This window comes from Ornithorhynchus anatinus, chromosome 9, assembly GCF_004115215.2.
Source record: "Ornithorhynchus anatinus isolate Pmale09 chromosome 9, mOrnAna1.pri.v4, whole genome shotgun sequence".
In the NCBI taxonomy this organism is placed as follows: Eukaryota; Metazoa; Chordata; class Mammalia; order Monotremata; family Ornithorhynchidae; genus Ornithorhynchus; species Ornithorhynchus anatinus.
This window is the reverse complement of record NC_041736.1, coordinates 634,264-644,417: the sequence shown is the minus strand read 5'-3', so window position 1 is coordinate 644,417 and position 10,154 is coordinate 634,264. Positions and strand designations below refer to the sequence as shown.

The 10,154-nt window shown below is 49.2% G+C and overlaps 1 long non-coding RNA gene across 1 annotated transcript; it reads right to left on the bottom strand.

Annotated features, from left to right (window-relative positions):
- Positions 1-1,706: 1,706 nt before the first annotated feature.
- Positions 1,707-9,536, bottom strand: LOC120638624. Its single transcript, XR_005660375.1, has 2 exons — positions 8,869-9,536; positions 1,707-1,883 (listed from the first exon to the last, which is right to left on the bottom strand). It is a non-coding gene; the product is annotated as an uncharacterized LOC120638624 (long non-coding RNA).
- Positions 9,537-10,154: the final 618 nt, after the last annotated feature.

Genomic DNA, 10,154 nt, shown 5'->3' with positions numbered 1-10,154 from the left:
TCCCACTCAACATACCATAAAACATCCAAAACCTCTAAATAAACAAGGTTAAGGTTTGGCTGAGATCTGGCCTCACAGTCAACCAATGCTGCCAGTGGTATTTTTAAATGTTCAGTTGGGAGCAGAGGATTTGGGGACTTTTCTCTGCATTGCCTTAGGCAGATAAGCAGCACAATGACCACTCATCTCCTTTGCTAGACTTCTGCACCGTCACTGTCCAAAACCAAGTTTCTTTCAGGGTGATAGATACCCACATCCGACAAGCGATGGCGAAATGCCTAATGAAATTCTATCCCCAGTAATAGCTCTGGGCTCAGAGAACCACTCGCTGCCCTCAGCATCTAGCCAGCTCATCAATGTGCAGCACGCTTCAAGTGACCCTCAGAATCCCAGGCATCTTGAAAACACCAAGTGACCTGCGAGTCCCAATTCCAAAGAACCACAGTACATCATATTGAGAAAAGGAGGGGAGAGAGGTAGAGGGGAGCTGAGATCGAATGGAAGGGAGTACAGGATTTACAAGAAGTCTTGAGCACCCCAACTTTGAAGCAAAGACACAGCCAAACCCCTCCCTAAGTAGGATGGAAAAGGAGCAGAGCAGTGTCCAGACAACCCCCAAATGGGGCCATCCCTTCCCCTTTCAGCTCTCAAAGCCCAGAGAGCGACCACTGCAGAGAGGGAATCGGTTCCTGAAACGATCTAGGGGCTGAAGCGACATGATCTTGGGGTGGTGCGTTTCCACAAGAATAGGCTGGGGGAGGGTGGGGGCCATCCCTGCTTGAAGCAGGATGAAGAAGGAATGTTGACATCAAACTGGGACCCGTGAGAGTCAACTGAGTCTCCCCGCCAGGGGATGTCGATGTAAAACTGAGCTGCTCCATGTCAGGTGAGGAAGTCAAGCCCCAGCCTCCTGAGGAGAGCAGACCACACACCCTGAACATTTAGAGGACTCTCTCGGCCACCAAGAAGATTTGGCAGCCCTTCGCAACCCTGAAGTGACCTGGGGCCCTGGGATACTGGGAATAGGGGTTGGGACTGAGAATTAGGCCCAGGGTTTTGGCCTGGATCACTGTGGCAATCTTTAAAAAAGGACCCAGAGAGCACGTTCAAAATAACACCTGTCCTCCTGTCATGCAGGTGGCCGGCCTGGCAGGAAAGTGACCTCGGCCAGACAAAAACTTCTGTTTCCAAAGAGAAATCAGTTCCTCTTTTCCCAGCTGCGGCTTCTGAGGAAAGGGTGTCATGACAGCTAGTGAGTGTTTGGCCAGAGTTTCTGATATGACACAGACAGGGCCCAGCCTGGCCCCGCCGGTGCGCAGTGGTGCTTTCTGATGTCAGACGGAGCCTGGCCCAGGGTTGCCAACAGTTGCACAGGCTGCCACCACTGGTGGGCTCATCTCAAGACCGACAGCTCCATCGCAGCCACGCATCCATGCCAATTAGGCACCACCTGAAGAGGGGGCCCCCATGACAGCGGGTGCCACTCCTCTTCAAAATATTTACCGATCAAATGCTTCTCTCTCTGGGTAGCAGTTGGTGAGAAGAGAGCAGCGACCCAGGCGACCTGCAGAGGTGCCATCTGGGCTCCTGGGGAAAGGCCAGCAGAAAGCAAGGGCCGGCTGCGTTGTGCGTGGGCCGCTCCAACAACCTATGGCAGGGTGTTTGTCTCACACTCTAAACACAGGAATTCAGGACAATATGCAAACTTCCGTTAAAAATAAACCATTTTCCCTCCTGGACACACTTCACAATACAATTGTTGGACCAGGCTGGGCCTGACACGCCGCTGTTTGGCCTGCTCCCGAACCTCGCTAACAGCTTTCTCAGCTTCCTCATGTTGTGTGCGCTTCAGGGTTCACGTTGGCTTTGGCCTGGCTGGAGCTCTAGGAGAGGAAGAAACACAGCAATTGTGAAGCTTGTTCAGAAGTAGTTGGTCCAGTATTAAAGATGACCTTGCCACTTCCAGTTCTATTTATTCTGCTTCCTTCCTTCCACAGCAGAGCAAATCCTTCCTCTGGGGCCAGGGGCCAAGTGCCACAGCCTGGCTTAGCTGGTGGGAAAAGCGTGAGGACCCGGCCCTCAGAGCTTGCTCATTCAGGACTCCAGCCTGAAAATACCATCCTCCCCGCTGCCTCATTGAATATCACCGGAAATCCCTCCTCCTTGGTGGGGATGGGGGTGGCGGAGGGGTTGCTCGGAACGGCTCCGCGTTCTACTTTGCTTGGGGAGAGGTTGCTGTCCTATACCAGAGTTGTTGAGATGAGGCACTTGCAGAAGCTTACACTTGGGTGAGGTCTGGCCTGAGAAACTAAGCCATCAGCCAGGCATTACCAGGCCAGCTCCATGGCCCATCCAGCCTAGGGCACTGGCTCCCACAGCAGCGCTAGGACACTTGGAGTAACTGACCACTGGTCATCCTCGTGGACACCCACCCTGGTGGCTAAGGACAGACCATCTGACACCCCTCTTTCTCCCTTCTCCAGCCCTGACTCTCCCTCCAGTGACCCAACCCAGTTCATCCAACACCCCCTATCTCTCTTCTCTCCATTCCTGATTCTCCTTCTAGTGTCCCATCACAGAGCATCCAACATCTCTAACTATCCTTACTCTATCCCTGACTTTCCCTCTGGTAACCCACCATGCACCATCCCATGCCCTTAACTATCCATCACCATCCTTGAATCTGGTCCAAGGGCTTTAAACAGATCATCCAACATGCCTAACTCTCCCTAGCGTGGACCCATATCCATGGACCTACCCAACCTCTCTGAAACCTGCTGATATCTTCGGCTGCCCTATTTCCTGTGGGAACGGCTTCTACACTCTCACTTCCTGCTGGGGGAAGAAGTGCTTCTGGCGATTTCTTTTTAATGGGCCACCTTCAAGCTTCACTGGGTGCCCTGTGTCTTGCGGGAATAGGATGGGTTTCGGGGAAACACCATTTTGTGTTTGTGTCGTCTAAAACCATCGTAAATTTTATAAACTTCTAGCCTGAAACCTCTTGACCTGTGGGGTCCTGACCTTTCTATCACCGCATAGAACTGCTCTGTCTCATTGATTGCTCTGAGCAATTTTTCTCGCTTTTACTTGGACACTGGCTGTCCAGGTTTCTCCAACTTATTCACTGTCTCTCTTCACCTGCTAAGTGACCCCTCACAGCCCAAATCCCCCCAACCCCAGCCAGGGCTCTTTGTTCCTCCCTAGCTTATCTCCTACTCTGCCTCCTTCTACTCTTTACCAGCTCCCACTCCTTGCTCACGCCCTTCCTCCTGTCTGGGAATCGCTCCTCCCTTAAATCTGCCCAACCACAGCTCTCTCCATCTTCCAACCCAAGCAAGCCTGGTTAATTTTCCACCACCTTGCGGGGTCATCTCAACAGCTGCCCCTAGCACTTTGCAAGATTGTGGTCCATGTATTCTCCTCTCACTTGTTCACCTACTCATTCTTTTATTTGTCATTCCACACTCTGGCTAATACCGATTTATTTGCTGATTCTTCACGACTCCACCTATTTACATATAATTTTGTGCTTGCCAGTATTCCGCCATGGATCTTAGGCCAGAGACTTTATTGTACTCTCCCAAGTGCTTATTCAGTGCTGTGCACACAATAAGTGCTCATTAAATGCTTGTGTATATTTATTATCAATCAATGGTATTTATTGAGCGCTTACTATGTGCAGAGTACTATAGTAAGTGCCTAGCATAGCATTTAGTTAAAATAATAATGCTCTGCAACTTAGCTCAATAAATTCCACTAAATGATTGATAATAATTGTGGTACTAGCTAGCACTTACTATGTGCCAAACACTGGCGTAGGTATAAGATAATCAGGATGGATTGAGTCCCTGTCTTACATATCTAAACAGGAGGGAGAACAGATATTTAATTCCCCATTTGACAAATGAGCTAACTGAGGCACAGAGTTGTTCAGTGACCTGTCCAAGGTCACCCAGCAGTCAAGTATAGAGAAGCAGCATGGCTTAGTGGAAAGAGCCTAGGCTTGGGAGTCAGAGGTCGTGGGTTCTAATCCCTGCTCTGCTGCTTATCAGCTGTGTGACCTTGGGCAAGTCACTTAATTTCTCTGTGCCTCAGTTACCTCATCTGTAAAATGGGGTTGGAGACTGTGAGCCCCACATGGGACAACCTGTTTACCTTGTATCTACCCCAGCACTTAGAACAGTGCTTGGCACATAGTAAGCGCTAAACAAATTCCCCCCCCCCCAAAAAAGGGGAAGAGCTGGGATTAGGACCCAGCTCCTCTGACTCCCAGGCCCTGGGCTCTTCCCACTAGGCTACTTTGCTTCTCTAATTATGCATTTAATGACTAATTGTCATTAATCTATTTGCACATATTTTTATGTTTTTTTCCCTAATCATACTGTAAACTTTTTTTTCCCACAAAAATGTTCAGTCCTGGTTTCCCCCTTCGTCAAGAAATTCCAGTAGTTGCCCATCCACCTTCACATCAAACAAAAACTTCTCCCCATTAACTTTCAAACACTCCATCACCTTGCCCTCACCTACCTCACCTTGCTACTCTCCTACTACAACCCAGCCCACACACTTTGTTCCTCTAATGCTAACCATCTCACTGTACCTCGATCTCATCTATCTCGCCGCCGACTCTCGCCCACATCCTGCATCTGGCCTGGAACGTCCTCCCTCCTCATATCAGACAGACACTTCTCCACTTAAAAGCCTTATGAAGGCATATCTCCTCCAAGAGGACTTCCCTGACTAGGCCCTCCTTTCCTCTGTTCCCACTCCTTTCTGCATCATCCTGACTTGCTCCCTTTATTCATCCCCCCTCCCAGCCCCACAGCACCTATCTGCAACTAATTTATTTATTTATATTAATGTCTGTCTCCCTCTCTAGACTGTGAGCGCGATGTGGGAAAGGGAATGTGTCAATTTATTATTATATTGTACTCTCCCAAGTGCTTAGTACAGTGCTTTGCACACGGTAACTGCTCAATAAATACGATTGAGGGAATGAATGAATGAGAAACTTCTTGTGATCAGGGAACATTACTCATCCTTCTGATGCACTTTACCAAGTGCTCAGTACAGTGTTTGGCTCCCAGTCGGAGCTCAATATATTCCGTCACTACTCCTTGTTACTCTGGGAACTTCATTCAATCAATCAACAGTATTTATTGAGCACTTACTGTGTGCAGAGCACCGTATCAAGCCCTTGGGAGAGTCCAATATAAAAGAGTTGGTAGACACGTTCTCTGCCCACAATGAGCTTACAGTTTAGGAACAAGCTTATAGTCCAGAGCCATTCCTAACACATCCTCTACATTGTAAGCTCATGGGCATGTTTACTGTTGTATTGAACTATCTCCAGCGCTTAGTACAGTGTTCTGCACACAGTAAGCACTCAATAAATACAATCGAATGAAATGCTTTGACACTAGGCCACAACCTGGGCCGAACAGCTAGTGCCAACCTGGTGAATGCCTGAGTCCTTCGGCCATGAGCCAGAGCACCAGCATGCCAGTATTGTGCTGCTGTGGTGGAAGTTGGTCCTGTGGTCACCCATTCACCAGAAAGTGGGCTGGAGCCACAAGTCATTTTGCAACACTACCAAAATAACTGCCAGGTGTGATGCCAGCATCAATTTTACTTTTAATGGGTTGGGTTCATTCTGAAGGAAAGATACCCAACCAATCTTAGAGTTCAGGTGGAGACACTACCAAGCATGGCTGGGATGGAAAACAAATTCTCCACCCCGTCCTGGTTCTCAGGGCAACCTCGGGCAGGAGTCTGAACTCAGGGCTGAGGGATCACTGGCAACGCGAGGAGAAAAGTTGACAGATTAGCTGGAAGCTGAGAGAGGGGAAAAGTTAGTCTGATGATACGGATAACTGTTTCAACTCTCTTGTCACTATCTGTGTAGACTGTTAATGTTCTGGAGTTTTCGCTGACATGAATTGGGGTTTATAAGAGGATTGACTGAAGATGGAACTGATTCTCCAGTGTAGAGTTCCCAAAGATGTGACAATGCACTTTGGAAGCTGTGGAGGGGAAAACGGATTTCCTTTTGCCTACTACTCTTTCCTCCCCTCACCAATGTGAGTCTTTAAGGCAACTGAGGGGATGTCAAAGGAGGACGGAGGAGCAGCTCCAATGTTGATGTTAGAATCACCTATCACTGGCCATCAGCCCGTGCTCAGGCACTCCCCCAAATTCATGATGTGCCCTGAGACGCATAGTCCTGAGAAAGTAATGGTGGTAGTAAAGGTGTTTATTGAGCACTGTAGCAAGAGCTTGGGAAAGTAAAAGAGAAGCATGAGATGTTCTCAGCTACCAAGGGGAAACAGATAAGAACGCCAGCTTCCATCTGCAGAGTGGGGAGGGCCTTCCTCCTACCCACAAATGAGGGTTCTCTCTCCTCCCCATAACCCCATGTGGAGGCATCTTCTTTCCACCATCCCCAAGTGGGTGGGGGTACCCCCTTACCCTCCACCTCCATGTGAGGGGTATTTTAATTCCATATTCAGTAGGCACATTCCCCTCACTGTTCATTGTTCAGGTACTCATTTTGCACCTTGAGACAGTTCACCCCTGAGGCCACTGAGCACCTTGGTACTAGAACTAAAGATGAGATGACACTGACTGACTGCCTGGGTAGGAAAATGGAGAAAACTGCCATCTTCTGCCCTCTGCCAAAGTCAGATTAACTTCAGAGTTATTCCTCAGACATATTCAAAGCATTACTTTTTTTGTTTTTTTTAAGTGCTTACTAGGTGCCAGGCACTATCCTAAGTGCTGGGGTAGATACAAGCTAATCAGATTGAACAGAGTCCTTGACCCACATGGGGCCCACAGTCTTAATCCCCACTTTACATATGAGGTAACTGAGGCCCAATGAAGTGACTTACCCAAGGACACATAGCAGACAAGTGGCAGAGCCAGGATTAGAACCCAGATCTCTGACTCACGGGCCGGTGCTCTATCCACAAGGCCATGCTGCTCCCCCTACTGTGACTAGAGTTTTGCCATATGAACGAGTTCAGGACTGTGAGGGAACAACGTTCTCTTTGCCTTTCGAGGATGGCATAATGACACAAGGTGACCAATGTGAAAATATTTTGGAAAAATAAAAGTATTTTGCAATTTAAAAAAATGGAGGAACCTCACCAATGACTTTGGCAGGTTGAGTCCAAGAGAACTACCGAATGCATGTTCATTTGGGGTGGAGACTATCTAACTTCCGGTACTGGCACCAGACTGTTGGCTGGGCCATCGCCTGGCAGTGCCCAGTTTGGGTTTGGAAACCAAAACACTTCCCTGGGTTTGGATGGCTGTTCCTAAGACTGGGCAGCCACTGAGCCTGCCTGCTGCTGCCCCCTCTCAGCCCCCAACTCTGCCCCCCGGCTTCTTAGACCTGACCTCAGGATCCAGGCTGGGTAGCAAATCCCTGACTGATTCCCATTTTCCTGCATTCCAGGTGGGTGAGAGCACCTCAGGATGCACTCAGAACTGTGGACCAGAAGCAGAAGCAGCAGCGGTTGGGTGGCAACGGTTGCCCCCTTCCTCTGGGAGTTCGGCCCGGGAAGCAACCTCTGCTACCAGTTGCAGGTTTGGGTCTCTGCTCCAAGGAGCCACCTCCCTTGTTGGAAGAGAGGAGATTTATTGAGAGATACTCAATGGAGAAGTTTACAGAACACACAACCCAACACTGACCTGCCAGTTCCGGGATTCTGAGGCTATTTCTCTTCCTCAAGCAGAGGAAGGATGACTTAGTCCTGACACAAAGTATTATATTATTTATCCAGGGCTCTTGCCAAGCCCCGAACCTTAAAAGAAAACTCAGCCTAAAGCAGGTGCAAAGACCAGTCAGACCTTGAAATTTGTTTTGAAACTAACCACCTGTTACTGTAATTGTGAGGCTGTTTTTCCTGGCTTATGGGATTTTGCTTCAGCTGTTGTTCTCAGGCTAACGGGCATTTCCTCTAGGAATCACCCAGCCTGCATGCACTAAACTTAGAGCTTCTGCCAAGAGATCATCCGGGAGGGAGATGCATTCCAGGCATGCACATCTGAGAGGACCGGACCCGCCTGGAGTCAGCAACTCACGCTTGGTGACACGGGGCTTTTAAGATTGCCGCTCGTGGGGAAAAAAACAAAACACACACTGATGGGCTTCAGTTGCAGGTAATCATTTATCAGACTTCTCTGCTGGCCTGAGTTAGCCAGGGACATAGAGGACTTGCATAAGGAGTCAGACTGCATGTTGACTGCTGACTCTCCCTTTCCAGAGTCCCTCTCCACTCCTGCCATCTGTAGGATGCTGAGTCAGCATTTTCAGGAGCCAGTCTTGCTTCTAGGTCTTCCTAGTGTGCCCAGAAAAGTTTACCTTAAAGTTGACATTTATTAGAGGGGGATTTAACAGAGGAGCTTGATTTCCTGAGAAAATTTGGAGAGAAAACTCCCTCCTCCAGTCCATCCTCTCAATCAATCAATGTATGCAGGGCACTCTACTAAGCACTTGGGAGAGGACAATACCACAGAGTTGGCAGGCACGATTCCTGCTCTCAATAAGCTTACATTCCATGATTATTTGTTGGATGGATGTCCTAAAAGGTGATTTAAAGGGCTCTGTAGTACCTCTGAAGATGATGCTCTTTATTCAAATGTTGCAAACCCCAATACTTTCTCCTACATTAATTACTCTGCTATTTCAGGAAGAGCAACTTGGAAGTCAGTCAGTGCTCTTTAGCAAGCATCCAGATGCCAAGCACCATGTTAATCGCTTAAGGGGCACAATAGAAACAAAACACATGTTCTCTGCTCTCGAGGAACTTAAAATCATGAGATAACAACATTCCTTTGGAATTTACCTGTACTAGAACCCACCTCCAGCACCTTAGTTCTGGGGTTCACCAAGTGCCCAGGGCAGGAAATTGGAGGAACTGGAGAAGCTGGACTCAGAGCGATGGCTGACTTGATCCATAGCTGCTGCCAACTTTTCACTGTGAGCACCAGGGCGAGCAGGGGCACAGGGATTTAGAAGAGTGTGAGAACTGAGAGAGACAGGCTTCAAAGAAGGCCATCCTTTATGGTCAGAGACCTGGGATGATTCAGGCTGGAAGTCCAATTCCAAAAGCTAGGGGGAAGGGAGGCATTAATTATTTTGGGTACAAAATGAAGGGTTTGATTCCATCCCAGAGAGAGCTCTGGCTGAGAGCCCCCAAACCACCGTCTCCAGCCACAACTCAGCCTCTGGATCAGTACACCCCAGGGGCAGGGCAGGGTCAATCTTTCCCGATTCTCCCTTGGGTAGGCTGACTGAACCCAATCTGCCACTGGCTCACACCCAGACCTGGTCCAGGACCCATGCAACTACATGGAGAAGCGGGGGAAGGAGCAGAAGAGTGAAACACTACTTGCCTGCTGCCTTCTAGTTCAGGTTGAGTGATGGGGGGTTGGCTCCAAGGTCTTTGCGAGGGTGGCTCAGCTGGCTCTGGAGCAGGCCTGTCCCCTGGGGCTGCTGAGGGCAGATCCAAATGCCCAGAGGCCCCACCGGTGCCCTGGGTCAAGGTGCCCCAGCATCAGGTTGCCTCAACTCCTGGCTTTGACTGAGCCCCAGTGACGGAAGGGGAAGTCCTACAGTGCCCTCAGCCTTGTTATCCCAGCAGCAGGTCTCACCTGGTTGGGCCAGGGGAGCTGGGCTAGGGGACTGACACTTTGTATCCTGGAGACTTGCAAGTTCCGTGTGGGCAGAAATGGCATCTACGAACTTCATTATATTATACTTTCCTACATGCTTAGTATAGTGCTTTGCACAATAAATACCACTGATTGATTGATTCAACATTCCCCACCAGACAGAGAGGGAAAAGTGCAGGGTTTGTCTCCTTCATCTTCGCTGGAGGTACCTAGGAAAATGGCACAATTCAAACCCAAACCCACATCTCCCCCAGTACATGCTCTATTTTTACTTTGACTTAGAAGCAGCGTTGCTCAGTGGAAAGAGCCTGGGCTTGGGACTCAGAGGTCGTAGGTTCTAATCCCAGCTCTGCCACTTGTCAGCTGTGTGACTTTGGACAAGTCACTTCACTTCTCTGGGCATCAGTTACCTCATCTGTAAAATGGGGATTAAGACTGTGAGCCCCACATGGGACAACCTGATAACCCCAGTG